Raw genomic sequence first — 17,670 nt, 5'->3', positions numbered from 1 at the left:
AGGTGCAAAGGCACTGGGCTGGGATAGATCATGGCCTGTTTGGGGACATGGAGGCAGGGCCACGCTTCTGGGCCACAGAGAGTAAGAGAGAGCACAGCAGGATGGGGCAGTAGAGGCAGGGAGAGGCGGCCACACTGACCATATACACAGGTTTCCACCTTCCTTCTTAGTCAGTGGGGGACACTGGTGACTGTTCTGCCCTCAGAATCACTTGTACACACATCCATCACCCAGAATGCCAGGTGCCAGGAAATAGTGGGACCAAGAAGAACAAGTGAAAGGAAAGAGAAATCTGGCTACTTCCAATTCTAGTTATGCTGAAAACAACAATCCCCTTTGTTTTTGTCAGAAGAGCAGATTGTAGGTCCACACCCATGTTGTTAAAGGAATGCTGTGACATAATAAGAAATATATATTTGGTGTCTGCCCTGGTTCCTAATCTACAGTTGCTAAAACCCTTGTTAATTTCCTAAACCACGGAGGTGCTAATCTACAGTTGTTAAAACCCTTGTTAATTTCCTAAACCACGGAGGTGCTAGGAGTATCTGCTGTTCTACTGTTTGATCTTCAGCTCTGATGTGCTCACCCACAGCTTCTATTCCCTTGGAGTGTCCCGGGAGACGGGAGCATCTTTGGTTCTAATGAGGTGACTCCAGGTGGGCTTGTGGATGGCCTCAGCATGGAAGGTGGGAACCAGAACGACCATGATTAGGAGCTTAGAACTTACAGCCCTCTAGGGAGAGGAGAGGGACTGGACATTGAGTTAATAAAAATTGATCATACCTATATGATGAAGCCTCCATAAAAATCCCTAAAGCACAGGGGTTAGAGAGCTCCTGGGTTGGTGAACAAACCCATGTGCCAGGAGGGTGGTACATCCCAACTTCACAAGGACAGAAGACCCTGTGTTTGGGACTCTTCCACACCTCACCCTATGTACCTCTTCATCTGGTTCTTCGTCTGTATCCTTCAGAATATCCTCCATAATAAACCAGTAAATGTAAGTAAAGTGTTTCCCTGAGTTCTGTGAGCCCCTCTAGAAAATTATCAAACCTGGGGCAGGGGTCATGAGAACCCTTCTTCAATTTATAGACAAGTCAGACAGAAAGATGGGCAACCAGGGGACCCACGGCTTGTAACTGGCATCTGAAGTGTGGTCTTGTGGGCCTCAGCCCTAACATGTGGGATCTGCTCTCACTCTGGGTAGTTAGTGTTGGGACTGAATTAAATTGTAGGACACCCAGTTGGTGTTCAGAGAGTCGGGAAATTGCTTGGTGTGGAAATGCCACATATTTGGTGTCAGAAGTGTTAAGAATGGAGAAACAGTATTTTTTTGAATGCATTCACACCAAGGGGCGCCAGGATGGCTCAGCTGGTTAAACATCCAACTTCAGCTCAGGTCGTGATCTTACAGGTTGTGAGTTCGAGGCCCGTATCAGGCTGTGTGCTGAGAGCTCAGAGCCTGGAGCCTGCTTCAAATTCTGTGTGCCTCGCTCTCTGCCCCTCCCCAGCTCGTGCTCTGTCTCTGTCTCTCAAAAATAAATAAACGTTAAAAAAAAATTTAAATGCATTCACACCAAATGGGTCAGTTGAGACAAGAATGCAAATGTGTTTCACTTTATGAGTGTCGTTTGATGCAAAACCGCTGTGAGTAAACTTATAAGGTCAACCTTGCATACATACTCTAGGACACACACACATACGCGCACGCGCACACCCACAGGCCACCCACCTGCAGGCATTGCCTCATTTATTCCTGAGCTCTTAAATTAGAGCTTGCACTGGATAATAAAGTAGACAGGATATTCGTTATCATCAAATAAATATGAAACTGAGCTTTAGATAACATAAGGATTCCGAAAGTTAAGTGCTATTTTATGGTACCTTTCAATTTAGAAGTGCATTGCAGATAAAACATGGCTTTGGTGTAAACCATTGATGTATTGTGTTGTTAAGATCAATGAATTATTAAAAGGATAATCTTTTAAACACCAAGAAATTGTCTTCTAGTGTACTCTAGGGGCCATGGGTAAATGCATTACACATACAAATTCACCACTGCCTTGGTTGTAATTCATACAAACTCCAAAGTGCCCACCTGACGTCAGAGAGACTTGATCCTCTTCCCACCCACTCAGCTAATGTGAGACCCTGTGCCCTGAGCATGGAGTAAGGAAGGAGTCACTTCGTGGAGTACTCTGTCCTCTATTTTCTAGACAACTGAAGGGAACACAGTGATATGCCACCCAGCTTGGCTCACAAGGAAGGTCTTGCTACCCCAGCTGATGGGCATGGCCTCTGTGGACAGATCTTCATGTTTTGGTCCCATCAGGGATTTCCTGCACATCAGCAGCAGAGAGGCACTTGACCCAAGGTGTTGCCCCTTCTTCAGGCAGCCCATATTCAAATACTGGTTGAAGCCAAGGGCACATTTTAATAAACAAGAGCTTTAATAAATAAATATGCTAAACTCCAGCTCAGAATCTGCTTCCCAGAGAACCCAGCCTTATGCAGAATCCTAACCCTAAATCACTGGATGCAACTTTTCCACATTTTTGTCTGTGCCGTGTTACCCACTTGGAATGCCATTCTCACAGGTATCCATCCCTTGGGTGAAATCCAACTCCTTCGTCAAGGACCAGTTCAAATGGCCCATTGTGTAGATACACCCCGCAGTCTATTGGCCCTTGCTCTGTACTATTGAAATGCTTGTATTTACCATTCAGTAGACTAGCACTATGACAGGTAATTATGAGCCACAGGTGCATTTTTAATTGTCTAGTGGCTACATGAAAAAAAAAAAAGGAAAAAGTAACAGGTGGGATCAATTTTAAAAATAGTTTTAAAATGCATTTTAAAAATATATTTTACTTAACTTTCCATAACCCAAAATAACCATTTCAATATGTAATATAAAAAGTGTTCATGAGATTGCTTTTATAATTTTTTCCCATTACTAACCCCATATATATTCTATACTCACAGCACGTCTCAGTTTGGCCACCAACACTTCAGATGCTTAATAGCCCCATGTTGCTTACTGTACTGGACAGTGTGGACAGTGAGTGCCCCAAGGACTTAAAGACTAAAACTCAGCCCATGTAAAGGCATTTGATAAATGTTCGCTGAGTCGATGAACAAATGAATAGATGTCCAATGACGAATGGAAGAATGAAGGAATGATCGCTACACGTTCATGGATGAATATCTTCGTTACCTGCCTAAGTCTGGGATGCATTCCTATGCCCCTGTTCCTTGCTATTTTCAGAAGCTTCCTCTACGGGGCAGTGCACCTCTCTGTACCTGTATTCACTAGACATTAATAACACAGAGCATTAACAGCTAAGGGTGTAAGTTTAAGTATAAACTTTATAAAACAGAGAGCTTCCACTTGGTCGCTTCTGAGCTTGGGAAAATTACATAACCTATTTGGAACCTCATTGTCCTCATCTATGAAATGGAGATGGATAATAATGGTACCTTGAGTTTCTATGAGAATCAAATGAGGCATTACACGTAAATTACTTTGCACAAAATAGATGCTCAATAAAAAAATAGCTAATAGAGACAAAAGTGAGGCTATAAACCTGGAGGAATAGGCAGGTACATAAATATGAGTTAGTAATTTCTTCCTTCCTTCTTTCCTTCCTTCCTTCCTTCCTTCCTTCCTTCCTTCCTTCCTTCCTTCTTCCCTCCCTCCCTCCTTCCTTCCTTTTTCCTTTCCTTCATTCCTTCCTTCCTTCCTCTCAACCTTCCTTCCTTCCTCCCATCAACTTTCCTTCCTTCCTTCCTCCCTTCCTTCCCTCTCTCCTTCCCTTCTTCTTTCCTTCCTTTTTCCCTTCCTCCCTTCTTTCCCTCATTCCCTCCCTCCCTTCCTCCTTCCTTCCTTCCTTCCTTCCTCCCTTCTTCCTTCTTTCCTTCCTTCCTTCTTTCCATCCTCCCTTCCTCCCTTCCTTCCTTCCTTCCTTCCTTCCTTCCTTCCTTCCTTCCTTCTTCATTCATTGAGCTAAAATTTTGTATACACCTCTGTGGTAGCCATGAAGATGCACTTCTCAGATTTCTAACTAAAGGGAGTATTTACAACAACAAACCCAGAAGTTATAAACCAAAACCCAGTGCCACATTTCTTACCAAGGCCGCACATTCACATGCTACTCCCATCCAGTTACTGAACACAAAAAGGATACCAAGGCAGCACCATTCCCGAGGCACTCATGACTCCTGGGATGGCCGGTTTGGGCTCAAGGATTCCCTGACAGCATCGCTGAATTTCCTCAGAACTGCCTGACAGTCTCAGATACATCCACTCAGTCTGCCCTCCTTCCCTTCTCTCGGACCCAGGATCAGACCTACACACTGGCCTGATGGCTGTCCTTCCTCATTTTCTCTGTGTCTTTTCTTCTAAGGGCACTAATCCCATCGTGAAGGCTCCACCCCCACGACCTAATTACCTCCCAAAGGCCATATCTCCAAATACAATCATACTGGGGATGAGAGTTTGCACAAATGAATTTTGAGGAGATGCAAACGTTTAATCCATAGCAATTACCCACAGAGAAAATTTGCACTTTATCATAAATTAACTACATTTGTACATTTCCAGTTATTAGAAGCTCATTACTTGACTCCGTCTACACTCCAACTCTGTTTACATGGCAGTCACTTCTCTTTGGAGCAAAGACTTGGCATGCTGTTAATACTTCTCGCTATTGGCTTAGGCCACATTAGAATTGCCTGTATCTGTTTGTGCATTTCTCCTATTTTTAAGCCACATCTGTCAAAACTGCTGATGCCAACACATACGTATTTATGTGATTTTGTCACATATTAAAAACTGAGAATTTTCCTTTGAATATCTAATTGGCTGTAGTGAGTGTGAGGTTTATCTCTTCGAGTTTGTTTGTTTTCAATCTATGACGACTAATTTACACAGAACTCAGGGATTACGGTTGTCCACAATTCAAATTGCAATGACTCTGACGTCTCATTTCACTGGTTTCCCTCTCTCATTCACTGAGGATGCATCTCTCAGACAATTGTCAGGCCAAGTAAAGTTACTGTTCACAGCTCACAAATCTTACAAACTTTGTCTTGGAGGGCCAAATGTGGAAATGTGTTTAGCAATTACTCTAACAATCTCAATATCTGTGAAAACTAATTATTGTATTTGACGCTAGTGAAAAAATGTCAGAATTCCAAATAAAAAGAGCTAAAGGGTTACTAGGTCCAAATTCCCAGAAATGCCTGAATGCTTTCAGTAATTTGGAAAACTCAGTCAAGATACTGTTGCATGAAAAAAAAAAAAAGTCACACTGAGCATTTCAATTAGTTGTTTTCCTGGTTATTTTAAATTAAATGCTAAATGCTACAGAATAATTTGTAGTGGTTTTGTTATACTTTCTAGACCTCTCATCCCAAACTCCCTTCTGGTATGTAATGAAGTAAAGAGACAATAATTTGCAAACTGAAATGACTATTTTCTCCTTCAAAGTAGACATCAAGTGATGTGGCTCACTTACTCTAACCAGATTTATTTGCCAATTTTTTTTTTTTTTTGGTTTCCTCTTATGAGAACTGTGTTCAGAGGAGGCAACACAACACCCCCAATAAGCTTTATGAAGGAAAATTGTTGTTCATGGAAAGTGGAGTTGATCTTTGGAAATAGTTAAATGTCACCTGGAACAGTCTTGCTGAATAAGCTGAGTGAGGCTAGGCTGTGTGTGTGTGTGTGCATATGTGCTGTGTAGGTGTGAGAAAATTGTATATATTAAATAATAGCTCATTCTTATCAAGTGCTTTCAGTACCTGGTTCTAAGCACTTTATGTGTGTTGACTCCTTTATTCTTCATGACAATGTTAGCAGGAAGTAATATCATCATCCCGGTTTCACAGGTGTGGAAACAGAAGCCCAGAAAGGTTACTTAACTTGCACAAGATCACAGAGTTCTGAGTGGGAGTTATGATGAGGAGTCAAAACTGTCCAGAGTGACGGCAGGGTTCCTTGAGCCTTACTGTCCTCATCTGTATGATTAAGGACTTTCTGAGGTTAGAGTAAAGCTTTAAGAAGCACTCATACATGCAGGACTCACTCTTGCTGACTCATGAGAGGGGTGTGGGATTTCTAAATCACTTCATTCTTGAATAGGTCGCTATTTTGCTGGATCATATGGGAATCTAAAGTGTGGTCTATTCCTCAAGTCAGGGCCATGAGATAAAGTATAAGCCACAGTCTGCTCAATGCCATGATCACAGGAATTCACAACCCACAACACACTTCTCTGTAGCATGGACCATTCTTTGTTCTACTAGGATGGTATTTTCTGATCCAAAAATGATAATAAGTGTTGGACAAGTGCATCGACAGGTAGAGACACAATGGAGCGGTCTACTTGAGACACGGTGTACTGTGGACAATTCCAAGGCCTTAGACCAATGAAATTTAATATCTTCAACAATGTGTTGAGTTCTTACTATACTCAATACAGGGGAATCTAGGATGAAGGAAGGACAGTCCTCGAGTCTTAGCCTTAGCGAGGTACCCATGGCTCTGGAACAGAATTTCCCGAAGTGTATTCTTTATCCTCTCCTCTAAATGCATCATGAGGTTAAAAACTAAAAGGTTTCGGGAAATGCTGAGTGCCACAAAACCTGCTTCTTTTTGGAGGACCTGTTCAATACGCAGGAAGTTAAGAGTCTCCAAGAGTGAGGTGATTTTCCCAATAACACAGATTTTCCCAATAATTTCCAGCAGGCAACTCATTTCACCCAGAGCCTCTGATAGGGATGGGGTTCAGGGAAAGCCACACTAGATGCTACTCCTCTGGGGGCTGGGGAAGTGTGAAGTGAGTCCCAAGATACTACAGAAATCAAATAATAACAACAGAAACAAGCTATGAAAAGCCCTCCTCTGTGACTTGACATCACAGTCCTCTAAATCTTCTGGGCTCCATCCAGGTACCTACCTCCAAACGGAGATAAGACCCTTGGGCCTGCCAGATTTATAGTTTCTGTGAAGACTGAGTAGGGCAATAAATGCAAGGATAGCTTATAAACGTCACTTTATTTTACTCGCTGTGAAGGGCAATTACATCTATGAGGACTCTATGGCCGAGAACTCAGATTCCACTGAGGCAGGAGAACTGACCTCAGAGGGCCCACCTCGGTTATATTTTCAGCTCTAGCAAAGGAACAGTAAAGAAAGGGTCTTGAGATGCTCACGAAGTCCCTGGCCTTTCCAAGAAACTGAGACTGGCAGTGGTGGCAAGAGACCAAATTCCTACTCCTCACTGAAGGTTCTGGGGCTTCCCAACTGGTGTAAATGTGTGTCCCAGACAATTGCAGCCATGGGCGGCTCTTAGTCAAGATCTCCTGCTCTGAGCATCCTTTCTAGACCAGGCTGCCAGGTCATTCATTACCCAGGCTCATCTGGGATCCTTCTTTATCAACCTGCATGAAGATTCTGGAAGCGGATCCCTGTGCCCAGAACCAGCATTCAGTGATCAGTGTCTCAGAATCATCAAGACCAGGTGACTTATCAGAAACGCATTGAGATGCTACTGCTTTGTATGTTGGATCCAGCTTAATCAGGTACAGCACTGAGTCTGTGGGGTGTTAAGATATTAAAAAACAAAGCACTGGGAAGCAATATCCCAAACCGCATTGATATTATAAATACATTTCCTATGGAGATCTGTGACCCATTGCACTTCCAAAGAAAGGCCTTCACTTTCTTGAATGACCCTCTCTGTGAATAGGCTTCCTTCTAAAAACCCTAAATCCATCATGCCCTTTTAGATGCATGCGTTCTAGAACTGAAAAAAAAAAAAAAAAAGACACAGCAGATTTTTTGTTTGCTTTGTCTAAAGCAATGTTTAAATGTAATACAGACAGAGGCAACTTTATCACGTGTGCCTCCTGTGTCAGAACCCATAGTAGAAAAGTCTGGTAGGTCTCAATACCAAAGAAAGAGCAGCATGATTTGAGCAATGCTTGATACTGTGAACCAAAGACCTGGCAAAATCTTGCTCTTCACTTTGTTAACAAGTTTCCATATTTACAGACCATCTCTAGTGTCTGTACGTGAGAAACAGAATGGGTGCCAGCCTTCCCCCAACTCTATCCTAATCTCCTACGTGTATGTTTTTCTCCACTCTGCTCCACTGGAAGTGAGTTACCCGAATTCATTTATGAAGCCAGCAGAACACATAGAAAGAGAGACAGAGACAGAGAGACAGAGAGGGAGGGAGAGGGAGAGACAGAGAGAGAGATGGATAGACAGATCAAGCACAAGTTTCCCTAATCAAGGGTGCTATGGTTAATCTCATGTATAAATCAATTCAACATTATTCAGGATTGAAAAGATGATGGTATTTAAATATTTAAGGGGTATTTTTTGAATCAAAGAAAAGATTTTCCAGGGAATTATTTTCTGTGATTGAAAACAGGTTAAGGAGAACCACCTAAAGAGCGACTCTCATTCATGTGAGAATGTTTCTCACAAGTCGCTTATCAAAATGGTCAGCCGCAGCAACGATTATAGCCTAGCCAAGTAAATAAGACAAACTATTAGCTCAGGAAATCTATTGAAGGCACAGGATCTTAAAACATCCCAGGCGATGAAACACAAACAGAGTCGGGTGAATGGACAGTAGCCTCCATTTCCTCGGCTTGCTCAAGACAGTCACTTCATAACAGGTCCTAAGACAGAAAATGAAAAACTATTGCCCCTAAAACCCAGAGGTGAATTGCAAACGTCCATTCATTGGGCAGAGTTTACATTTCAAGGGGCTTAATTACACTTAGGGGGCAGCTACAAGGATGATGTTTCAGCACTGCCGCTGACCATGGCAGCGAATAACCGCATAGAACAAGTCTGAGTTCCATGTGGGCTAAGAATCACAAACTTCAATGGCACAGGAGCCTTCAAGACCATCCCCTGATGGGGTGGGAACAGCCAGTCCAGCAGGCCTGCATCAGGAAGGCTTTCTCTCCAGGGGACCAGGAAGAACACAGAGATTGTGCAGCAATGCCTGACAGAGGCAGTGAGGACAGAGCGACGGGACACCTGCCACGCACGTATCGTTCTATTTCTAGTCCAAACCCCTCACTTGACAGAGAAGGACACTGAGACATACAGAGAAGGAGGGATGTGATCAGTCACGTGGGTCCCATGACCCCCCAGTCCTCTTTCTTACCAGCAGTCCCTGCCACGGCCAGATTAAACGTTTTCCCTTTATTATTGTAGATGACACAAAGCTTACAAGGAAGGCAGGCTGTAATGAGGCGGTGGCCTGATTTCTCTTTCCATGACAAGGCCGTGAGAGGAGACAGGCAGGGCCTTCGGAGTGCACATGTGTTGTTTTACAAAAGGTCGTTATGGAGCTTGGGTCTCAGAAAAATAATGCCTTAGGTGGCTAACCAAAGAGACAAAAATAAAAACAAACAAATCCCATCAATATTATCAAGTGAAATAAATACCTGACACACAGCCCTTTCAGCTAAAACAATAGCTTTCCGGATTAATATTGAGTCAAAAGAAAACTGGTGAGATTCAGAAATGCAATCCAGGGACCAGAACACCATGGCTTCCCGTATTTTGCACCCCCCGGAGTAGGCTTTCATCATGCTTCAAGCCACCCTTAGCTTTGGAGTGTGGTGAGTGGCTGGTGTCCCATTTGGACATGCTTCTCCCTTTCTTTTCTTCCTCTCCCCAGGTGTTTTCTGCCTGGGTCCTTCCCTCCAGGCTGGATTCTCTTAGGGCTGTGGGGGAGGGGGGATGGCAGGGAGGAAAGGCAGTCCTCCAGGGAATTCTCCACCTAATCAAGTCCATAGGCTGGTAATGTTGAAGGCACTTTGCCCTTAGGGAGTAATGAGCTAAAATGTATTCTCCCACCTCACTCCCTTTACCATTCTTTTCTCTTATTTAGACCAGCAGTGGGCAAACGATCACCCATGTACCACACTGAATCTCTGCCTGTTTTATAAGTAAAATTTCACTGGAACGCAGCCAGGCAGGTGTTTTCCCTATTGTCCATGGCTGTCTCTGTGCTTAGTTACAACACAGCCCGTGTGGCCAGCATGGCTGAAAATATATATTATCCAGCCCTTTACAGAAAAGTCTGCTGACTTCTGCACTAGGCCATTAGTGAAGATGAATCTTCAGACACAAGATTTAAAGCGCTATTCTCTACATATTAAAGGGAAGTCGTTGGGTAGCCTCTTCACCATATTTAAAGGGAGCCTTCTGGGGTGAGAAATCTGCACGGATGTGATTGCACAAAGACCCATCTAACAAGCTCAGGCTGAAAACGAAGTACAAAAAAACGACGAGAATGCAGCCCAGAAGAGACACGTGGGAGGCAGACGAAAAGCAGTGGGTATCTACCGTTGTTACGTACTATTTTTCTTCAATGAGCAAAATGAACTTGAAATCTAGAAGAAGCAGGAAAACATCACAGAAATGAAATGAGATCCAATGAAAGGTAGGGTGGTAAGAAGTGTCCAGGGCACTTAGGAGTGGGTTCAAGTCCAACAGCACTTGACTGAATACATCACTGGCTAAAGGAATACTGTAAACCGTAGGCACTCGCAACAAATGCAGGAACGGTTTAGCCAATTTTCATAAATTGGAAGAGTCAATCCCAAAGCCTTCCCATTAGAAAGTCAAATTTTAAACTCTGGCACAACCATTAAGAAAAGAACAAACAACTCAATGGAAAAGTGCACCAATATTATTGAGTTTACAGTTTGAAGAAGTAGAAATAAATATGGTCAAAAGCTTTGGTCATATGGACCAAACATATGACAAAGTTTAACTATGCTGGTTAATTAAATAAAAGCAAGTAATAAAATAGCAATGAGAGCGTATGTTTTGTCTACAGAATGGCAAACGTTTGCAGCAATAACACATAAGGCTGGCCACAGTGCAGAAAATCAGGCCGTCGCGTCCATGGTCGGAAATGGAAAATGGTGTAGACTCTTTGGTGGGCACTGTGGCAATATTGTTAAGGTGTAAAATGTGTACAACATAAAACCAGCAATTTCACTCCTAGAAATTCAGTCTAAGGAAATAACTGAACAGACATGTTCATGACAGCATTATTTATAACCACAGAAATTTGATATATTCTAAATTAATAGCTGTGACAGATTGGTTATGAATACGTATACTATAGAATATTTTTGGTTATTAAGATAGCATTTATGTATTTATTTATTGTTATTTATTTGTTTTAATGTTTATTTCTGAGAGAGAGAGAGAGACAGACAGACAGACAGACAGACTGTGAGCAGGGGAAGGGCACAGAGAGAGGGAGACACAGAATCTGAAGCAGACCTCAGGCCCCAACCTGTCAGCACAGAGCCCAACACGGGGCTCGGATATCAGTAACACAAACAAAATACACATCTGTATATTGCTGCATTTACAATCATAATATCTATGCACTGAATTAAGTAGTTTCTATATGTTTTATCAGAGCTTGGTAACTCTATGAAATAAGCCAGAGTCACAATAATGATGAGGATAGCTAATATCTATTCAGAACTTCCCTTTATGTCAGGCACTTTGCCAATCATCTTATATGGATTATATCATTAAATCCTGACACAATGTATAAGGAGGCACTATTATTAACGTCGTTTTATAAGGGAGGAAAAGAAACCATAAAAACTTGCCCAAGGTTACAGAAAGTGCTGGGCACAGCCAGGATTTGAAAGCATAAAGCACACCATGAAGGGCCTGTACTCATCACCACTACTATACCGTACCTTAAGAGTACTCTTAAGGTACCATTATTTCTTCCTGGGATGAGTGAAAGCATGAAGGGGTGGAGAGATGGAAAGATGAATACATGGATAGATGGAAGGAGGGAAGGATGAATGGATGGATGGATGGATGGATGGATGAGTGGATAAATAGGAAAAAAACACATAAAACTAGTTATTTCTTTGTGGGTCCTTTATGGTTTTATTTCCTTCATTGTGCTTTTTCAGGATAACCAAATTTTCCACAGTATACTGCATCTGTAACCAAACTACGAAAATCTATTTTATATTAAAAGTGTTACAATGGAAAGCAAAAAAAATAGTTCCCAACGTGCTATGGTCTTTGTATGCATCTCTTGCAAAAGGATGAGTTAGTTCTAGGCTGAGAAAGAGCTGAACACCACCCCCCCTCCACTGCTATATATAGTCCCCGAAGAAAAATTCCAACACAGCCAAAACACAAAGCATCCTCCTGAATATCACCCAAGAATCTGTGGGTAAGTCCAGCCAACCACGAGAAAATGTACAAATGTGATTTTTCTCCCTAAAAGAGAGAGCTTTAGACTAAAGCCATAGTTGGCTAGAAAATAAAGATGTGAAGGAACTTTGGGTTGGTTTTTTTTTTTTTCTTTCACAGCTTCTGCTTTATATTTTAAGTCGACGATTGGAGGAAAAATAGTATGGTTGCCGAGTATCCAAAGGACTTTCATCCAAAAATTGGACAAGTCTGCACAATCTGAGAAAACAAAGTGGCCTAAGTCTTGTTGGCTGAGAAAAACTTGGAGATGCCTTTTAAGTCTGAGCTGTTCCCAGTTCAACTGCATAACAGATGAATTGGGGCAGTCAGAGTTTAAATTTAACGCGTTTATTTCAGCGATGACATTTCTGAGCAAATGTTCTATTAGTGTTAACTTGAGGTGAGTCAAATACTACAACAAGGGACACGGGAAATAGATTCTCCCTAACTTTTCTTACTTCCCTCCTCTACCTCTCTGCTTACTCTGGGCAACATAATGTGCCTCCCAGGACTTGAAAATTATAGGCACCAGGCTGCTGCTATTAACTAAATATCTTGCTTTGTCTGCTACATCAGACAACTGAGGGAGCCTCGTTTTGTTACCCGTCAGCTCTCCTAGTTCGAAGGGCTGAATCCAGCTCTCTCTTCTAAAACCCCCACCCCAGGGAGTCTCCCTTCCCCAGCTGCATGCCTCTGCTGGCTGCCAAACCCATCTAATACCTGCAGATTTCCTTCCCCAAGGCACAGAGGCTCCAAAAACTGGTCTCCACGTTAAAAGTCTGTCAGCTACAAGAACATATCTGCATTATGTTGGAAATAAAGTAGGAAAAGGAAAGAGAGAACATGTGTACATGCACGAATTTGATCAACAATGGTTATATTTATTTAACACTTACATGACACTTGACTATTGGCCAGACATTGCTCTAGGAGTTTTATTTATAGTAATTTTTATAATATTTATTTGAGAGAGAGAGCGAGGCAGAAGCAGAGAGAGGGAGACAGAGAATGGGAAGCGGGCTCCATGCTGACAGCAGAGAGCCCAACATGGGGCTCAAACACATGAACCATGAGATCATGACCTGAGCCAATGTTGGATGTTTAACCAACTGAGCCATCCAGGCGCCCCTATAGTAATTTTTAAGTACATTCCCTAGGGGCGCCTGGGTGCCTCAGTCGGTTAAGCATTCGACGTCGGCTCAGGTCATGATCTCATGGTTGGTGGGTTCGATCCCTGTGTCAGGCTCTAGGCTGACAGCTTAGAACCTGGAGCCTGCTTCGGATACTGTCTCTCTCTCTCTGCCCTTCCCCTGCTCACACTCTGTCTCTCAAAAATAAATAAAACGTTAAAAAAAATTAATACATCCCCCAAAGAACCTAAGATGTGGGTATTACAATTATCCCTTTTTTACATATGAGGAAACTAAGGCACCAGGAGGTTAAATAATTTGCCCAAGACTACACAGTAAATTGAAGAGTCAAGATTTGGACCCAAGCAATTGGGCTCCAATCAGTGAGCTCTTTAGGAATATGCTCTGTTCATGAAGCCCCAACACTGTCCCGGGCACAGAGCAAGGACTGGAGATGGTGATGACCCCTATGATCAGCATAATGGCTATGTCTCCACTGAGCTACCTTGCCCCAGACAGGCAGCTCTGAGAGCAAAGAGTGGGCTTATGTATCCCTCATACGGGTGAGAAACAAATTCTGACTAAATATTGTGCCAAAGAGGTGCTGGGAAGATAAATCGTGTTGAGACGAACGGGTGACAAAGCATGGGCTCCACACCAGTGTCTCTGAGTGTCGTCCTCATACCACCCACATTAGAATCGACTGAGATGCTTGACAAGGATGCATATTCCCAGGTTCCACCCCAGTCGTACCAGTCTGAACTGAGCGTAAGGGCTGGCATCAGCATGAGACCTGGCAACCTGCATTTTGCAAACACATTCTCCCCACTCTGTGATTCCGATGCACACTCGAGTCTGAGAGCTTTCCCTACATCACGCTACCTGGCCTTTTCCTTGCTACTAAGTACAACTGCAGTGATACAATGGTGATGAGAATAATAATTAACATGAAATTAATTATTCATAGAAGCAGTTCACATGCAAAGGCATGGATCACGAGTGAGCACTCCCTACTTTTATGTCTCATAGCCGCTCACTAGGTCCTATTTTTCACGATAAAACTAGCATGTCTTTAAGCCCTCTCATTTCTTATCCTTTCTCTTATGCTTTCTGGATTTAATGGTGTGAAACCCCATTGTCACAGCCTCAGGTGACAGCATTCTATAAAATCCTGTCTCCGACCCACAGAAGGTGATAATAAAAATCAGATAATTGAAATTAGTGAACTCTCTCATAGGACAGATCTCTTCAGACCTCGACACATTAGATGCAAAGTCTAGGATTTATTGAATCCTTGCATTAAAAATGGCAGGCTTACACAGGCACCCTTCACTTAAACAGTTTCTTTTTAAAAAATCAAAACACTATTTTTCTTCCTAATAACCCAAGAAATAGAGTGGGCATTATTCATATCAGAAAGAGTGAACAGAAAACAAAAGGGCTTGGTAAAAATCCTACTAAGAGTATGAGTAGATTTTTTTAATTAAGTATTATTTTGTATGCCCTTTTGGTTTGTGTTTTCCAAAAAGGATGAAAGAAAGAAGCAAGGAATAAAGCAAGGGAGGGAGGGAGAGTGGGAGAAAGTGGGGAAGAAGGAAGGAAGAGGATGAAGAACGGAAGGATGGAAGGCAGGAAAGAAACCAGAGAAAATAAAAATCACCCTTGGCCCCTGCACATGTGTTCTCCAGCACGGTTAAGAAGTGAGACAACAAGAGGGCGCCTGGGTGGCTCAGTCAGTTGAGTGTCCGACTTCGGCTCAGGTCATGATCTTACAGTTTGTGAGTTCAAGCCCCGCACTGGGCTCTGTGCTGGCAGCTCAGAGCCTAGAGCCTGCTTTGGATTCTGTCTCCCTCCCCTCTCTCTGTCCCTCCCCAACTCGTGCTCTCTCTCTCTCTCAAAAATATATAAACGTTAAAAAGTTAAAAAAAAAAAAAAAAAAAAAGAAATGAGACAACACATGTGACCCTGCAGCCCCGTCCAGCAGAGGTGACCACGTGAATAGCCAGCCAGCTAACACGCAGCTCTCCACAGGTTTGCCTGAAACGCGTGTGCATCAGTCAGAGACAGCAGAGGCAGACGGAAGAGACTGTGGAGCCAGACTGCCCAGATGGAATCTGTGGGACCTTGGGAAGTGAGTGATCCCGTGCCTGGTCTCCACGTCTGTCAAATGGGGATGATACTAATGCCTGCCTCTGAGGGGGCTGAGTGGATTCCTGGCAGGGCAGCTGGACCTTGCCTGATCCTGGTAATATTCCACTAGTAAAGATTAGCACTTATTATATGCCGTTAATATGGTTGAAACACTTGGGTACCTTATTTCACACGATGGCAATAACTTATGAAATCAGAAGTGTAAAATGAATCATAAGTTACATGCTCTGGAAACTCCTGCTACTTATTTTTTTTTAAGTTCCAATGTCAATTTTATGCAACGGGAAGAAAAAAAATCAGTGTGTGTGTGTGTGTGTGTGTGTGTGTGTGTGTATTCAGGCTTTTCTAAATCAAGTGTGCTGAACTTAAGGTATTTCTCTACAGCTTATTGTTAGGGGATTTTTTTAAAGCAACATCATTTTCTTTTTTTCTTTAATTTTAACATTCATTAATTTGTGAGAGTGAGAGAGTCAGAGCACAAGCAGAAGAGGGGCAGAGAGAGAGGGAGACACAGAATCTAAAGCAGACTCCAAGCTGTCAGCACAGAGCCCAGCGCGGGGCTCGAATTCACGGACCACGAGATCATAACCTGAGCTGAAGGTGGATGCTCAACTGACTGAGCCCCCCAGGTGCCCTATGAACATCATTTTCTTTAAAACACAAACAATACAGCCTCACTATTAAAAAGGGAGGTGAGAAGAAAATCAAAGAAAAAGTGAATATTGCTTGTAATCCAACCACCCAGAAATAATAACCGCTAATATTCTGACATACGATTTTCCAGCCACCTATATATTTTTTAACGTATACGTCATTTTGGGGAAGAAAATGCCGAAACACCACTCTAGAATGTTTATCTAGAAAGTGCCGCAGGCTGGGACAACATTCTGGAATCCAATTTTCAATCACACCCATCAGTCACCTCTGTGATAAAACACGAGTTACATAATAAATCAAATTTTCACATTGAAATCCAAATAACAAAATGTTAACCTGTTTAGATTTTATAGCCACTTTCTTCTGTCAAATGTTCCTCCTAAAATGGACCACAACGACCTCCCACTCCTTCCAAGTCTGCTCTAAGGAGAACACATGTTAGAGTAGACACCACGCAGAAATGCAGCAGGCAAAGTCCTAAGAGGAGGCCAGGAGACCTGCAGCAATGTGACTTTGTGTTCGTGGCTCAACGATACCCCCACGTCCCACTGCACCTCAGGGTCCTCCTGGGTCTGACGCAGTGGGGAACAGTGTAGAGGCTGGAAATGCTTTTTGGCCATTTGTTTCTTGCCCCTAGTTAATCACTTATCTTTAAAACACATCGAGTGATGGTCTCCTCACCGTGCTTTGCACTTTATGCATTACTTCATTTAATCTACACCAGACAAGTAGAATCAGGTATGATTACTGCACCCATCTTACAGACTGGAGAACTGAGATTCAGAGAAGTTATAGGTAACTTGCTTGGGGCCACAACATTAGGTGCAGAAGAGCAAGCATTGACTAAGAACTGTCAGCCCCTCAGTGCTGCCATCCTGGAAGGGCTCCATCCAATGGGTAATGCCAACAGTGAAGAGAGACTCAGGGGCAGGAAAGATGATGGACAAATACCCAAGTTGTAGGGTTTTGTGAAGGAAATACATTTTGGCTTTCCTCTACTTTCTAAAATAAGCATTTTGCTAAGGAAACAGTTACATAATAAACCCTCTTGTACTCACTAGGCTACAAAAAAAATATTTACCTAATAACATTTAATAAATAAGCCTAGTATTAATGTTGAGGAAATTCCAGGGGACTATATTCTAGCAGGCTTTTTAAAAACAAATACAGCATTTCGGATCTAATTGGTTTTACATTTACACTGTGTTGCATTTTGCTTTTCTCACTTAGCATCTGATCGTGACATTTTTCCATGTCTTTAAATATTTTTCAGGAATGTATTTTCAGGGCCACATAATACTCAGTCATATGGGTGTATCAGAATTTATGTAGCTCTTCCATGAGCTGTTTCTGAATTTTCCTTATTATAAATTGGGCTCTGAGTAACATACTTGTACATAAAAAAAAATTTGTATCTATTTTTTTTTAATTCTGGAAATTTTAAATATA

The 17,670-nt window shown here is 42.5% G+C and overlaps 1 protein-coding gene and 1 long non-coding RNA gene across 4 annotated transcripts in view; one reads left to right on the top strand and one right to left on the bottom strand.

Annotated features, from left to right (window-relative positions):
• The window catches only part of LOC123382401, a 31,372-nt gene extending 15,573 nt beyond the window's left edge, over positions 1-15,799 (top strand). Inside the window, exon 3 of the long non-coding RNA XR_006590706.1 lies at positions 15,445-15,799. This is a non-coding gene — a long non-coding RNA (uncharacterized LOC123382401). The remainder of the gene's footprint in view (positions 1-15,444) is intronic.
• The window catches only part of CDH13 (cadherin 13), a 1,030,795-nt gene that overhangs the window by 771,076 nt on the left and 242,049 nt on the right, over positions 1-17,670 (bottom strand). The gene's annotated exons all lie outside the window — the stretch shown is intronic.

Source organism: Felis catus, chromosome E2 (genome assembly GCF_018350175.1).
Source record: "Felis catus isolate Fca126 chromosome E2, F.catus_Fca126_mat1.0, whole genome shotgun sequence".
NCBI lineage: Eukaryota > Metazoa > Chordata > Mammalia > Carnivora > Felidae > Felis > Felis catus.
This window is presented reverse-complemented; position numbering and strand designations above follow the sequence as displayed.